Here is a 3,999-nt window from a genome sequence, read left to right as displayed (position 1 = left end):
TGTTGAGGAATGACTTGAGCTTCCAGACAGCAAAACATTCATGTAGTGAGGATACTCCCCAGGGCAGATGCATCCAGCTCCAGCTGCTGGCGTATGGGCTGCTAACAGCCACCCTCACAGGGTTCTGCCTTGCCCAGGATTATGCCCCTTCAGGAGAGTGCCCATGGGCCAGTAACTGGCTTATAGGGGACACAAAGTTCCGGGCCCCCTGTCTCGAATTAGGACAATTCTGAAGGGCCAGACTCGTCCAGAGCTCCCCAAAGGATCAGCGGAAGCCTTCATTAAAACAGCATTGCATCGGCCTCTCCCTATGCCCATTGCAGTCTTACCCATCTGCTGACAGGTTTATCTCACAAAAGAACTCCCTGATAAACTGTACACATCTCTCCATCTCAGAGTCTTTTTCCAGGAAACACAAGTTTAAAAAAAAAAGTATTATTTACAGCAATTAGAACAACATGCCACTGACACACGCATGAACACCCCAGAAAAAGGCCCATCTGTACATAAGAATGACATTTTCAAATCAGTTGTGGACAAGTAGATTATTCAATAAAGGCCGCTGAAATAACTAGTTAACTAAGGAGTGGGAGCTGGGATGCGGATGAGGCTAAGGAGGGTGTTGAATAGTTATATCACACACACCAAAATAAATTCTACAGACATTGCAGAAATAAAAGAAAATAAACGTTTACAGACTTTACATTTTTTTTAATTAGGTATTTGGGGAATGATGATGACTTGTTTCATCAAAAACAAAAACATCATGAAGGAAAAGGACAGATTTATATCAAGAAAATAACGTGAAATAAGAAGCAAAAGAAAAAATAAATTTAGTGAAGTATGGTGAAAACCTGCTCCAACACCAAGGGAAGTCTGTGCAGCCAGACCACAGAGTCCAGACGTGGACCTCACGATTTAAATCACGATGCCCTAGCTGCAGTTTGGCACCACCTGCTGTCTGCTGCCTTATCTGTCTAAAATCAAGAGGATTTGGGGTTTGCAAATTTCCAAGAAAGCAGCAGTTCCAGGAATGGGCAGCCTGTTTAGTTGCCGTGACTCATCCTCAGCCTCCCCATTCCCCATCTTCTCCCTAGCCACGCCATCCACCTGTCCACCTGCCATATATCCCCCCAACACTCCAGAGGATAAGAACTTTAGCCTACCTACCCTCTTGGGGGCTGCATGTAGAATGGAAGCCAACAGAGAATCACTTTAAGTCTAGATTTTCAGCAATGCCACATGGTACCCGGGATTTTCACTGCACTTGTCATATACAGCCTTCCAAGAGCTGATGTCCCCATATAAAAACTCAGGAACAGAGATAACCATATCAATAAGAAACGGATACATGATACACACAAGAAATTCGTAAAATATGAATCGCCAACAAACATTAAAAAGTGATGATGTCCAATATCTCTTGTAATCAAAGAAAGGCAAATTAAAATAATGAGATGCCATGTTCAGCATCAAAACAGGTCCAATTTGTTTAATAATAATAATAAATACCTATTTTAGCAAGGGTGTAGGGAAAAGGCACTAATACCTTGCTGGATGGAGTGTAAACTAGCAAAACCTTTAAGAAAACAATTCAGCAACAGGTATCAAAAGCCTTTTTAAGAAAAGAGCATATCCTTAGAGCCAGCAGTTTCATTTCTAGGAATTTATTCTTACATAATCAATTATTAATATATATATACTCCTCTCAGCTGTTCATCATAGTGAAACATTAGCTATAATAAAATATTCAACAATGAAGAATCAATAGGCTAAGTTATGAAACACCCATCAAAGTCCATCAAAGGACTGTCACACAGCCATTAAGAATGTTCAGGTTCATGTATTGACCTAAAAAGATGTCAATCATCTATTGAGAAATAAAAGGCAGAGTTTTGAGACAATATGTATAGTATGATCTGCTTTTATAAGAACATAATTACATGTATATTAACACTGTATGTGTTAGTCTGTTCTCACACTGCTATAAAGAAATATCTGAGACTGGCTAATTTATAAAGAAAAGAAGTTTAATCGGCTTACGGTTCTGCAGGCTGTGCAGGAAGCATCGCGGCTTCTGCTTCTGGAGAATCCTCAGAAAACTTACAATCATGGCAGAAGGTGAAGGGGAAGCCAGTATGTCTCACATAACCAGAATGGGAGGGAGAAGGGGCAGGGAGGTGCCACACACCTTTAAACAACTACATTTCACAAGAACTCACTATCACAATAACAGCACCTGGAGGAGGGATGGTGTTAAACTGTGAGAAACCACCCCCTACACAATGATCCTATCACCTCCTACCAGGCCCCACCTGCAGCATCAGGGATTACATTTCACCATGAGATTTGGGTAGGGACACAGGCCCAAACCATATCACTGTACTTACTTGTTTTTTTTTTTTTTTTTTTAAAAAGCAAAACCAATATACATCCAAATGTTAACAGTGACTATTTTGGGATAGTGAAATTATGAGTGATCTTTATTTCCTGCTCCAGGTTTACATGTATTTTCTCATTTTTCTGAAATAAACATGTAGAACTTGTAAAATATAAAAATCTTTAAAGAAAAACCATCGGTATGTTTAAATTTTTTTAAATGAATAGTCTTTGTTCTGTTTTGTTTTGTTTTGTTTTGCCTTGTCTTGTTTGAGACGGTGTCTCGCTGTCACCCAGGCCTGAGTGCAGAGGCGAAATCTCAGCTGACTGCAACCTCCACCTCCCCAGTTCAAGCGATTCTCCTGCCTCAGCCTCCCGAGTAGCTGGGACTACAGGCACGTGACACCACACCAGTCTAATTTTTTGTATTTTTAGTAGAGATGGGGTTTCACCGTGTTAGCCAGGATGATCTCGATCTCCTGACCTCGTTGATCCACCCACTCGGCCTCCCAAAGTGCTGGGATTACAGGCATGAGCCACCGCACCCGACCACTCCTTTTTTATTGTCAAAGAAAAATACAAGAAGGACCAAGTGATAAGTAATGTGGTAGAAACCATAAGAATAATAAGAAAGAAAAATTATGTGGGGAGAAGGAGAAGCTGGTAAATTAAGGGTTGGAGTGTTCCAGAAGAGTGTTCCAGAAGAGATAACCCTTGAAAAGTGGTAAAATTTGGATACATAGAAAGAACAGAATAAGGTGTGATTTGAGGCCTTGCTCCAAGATCAGTCACATCAAAAATACTTCTAGAAACACCCAGTCACCTCCAATGAATGGGTCACAAGTTAGTACCTAAAGATCATCCATTAGTCCTCTTTAGAAATATGTGCTTGTGTCCACTCTACACACAGAAAGATAATGGTAGGTCCTGGACTTGCTGTTGAATGCCACTGTGGGAAGGACAGGGCTTACCTAGCACCCTTCAACCAAGGTTTCCTGGGCACCTGGTTTCTCTGTCTCCCTCCAGGGTACAGGCACCAAAAGACAAGCACAATTGCTTGCTGGGACCTTCTCCTCACTCCATCTAGTCAGCCTCCACATCACAACAGAGTCCTGTTCCTTTCTTCCTTTTTGGAAGGATCTGGTGTCATAGCCAGTATTCCTACTGGCTCTTCTCCACGTTCTGGTAACAATATGGATGGCCCCTGTGTCCAAATCCCACAGCCTCTTATGCCCAGCTCAAATCTGCAGACTCTGATCAGCTCTGCCCCCCCAAGGTCACAGCTTTGCCATGGCTTCTCCAGGGCCCTCTCCTCCTAGGGTAAGCCCTGTGCCCCTTTCTCTCCCAGCATGCCCCAGGGCCACTGCGGGTAGGCTGAGTGCCCCAGCCTGTCCCTGTCACTCTCCCTGGGGTGAGTCTTGCCAGGACTGGTCTGATGAGCACAGAGATCACCCACTTGGTAATAATAATTTGGCTAACTACCAGAAAGGTCTCCAAGAGTGCTGCCATTGCCTTATAATTATTTTAATCTTTTAATTATTTTAATCTGTTCTATACTCAGTTATGTCTCTTTCCCACTTCCAACCTTGTGTGTTGGACCTTTCTCTCTTTTCCTAATCA

The sequence above is a fragment of the Pongo abelii genome, chromosome 19, assembly GCF_028885655.2.
Source record: "Pongo abelii isolate AG06213 chromosome 19, NHGRI_mPonAbe1-v2.0_pri, whole genome shotgun sequence".
In the NCBI taxonomy this organism is placed as follows: Eukaryota; Metazoa; Chordata; class Mammalia; order Primates; family Hominidae; genus Pongo; species Pongo abelii.
This window is presented reverse-complemented; position numbering follows the sequence as displayed.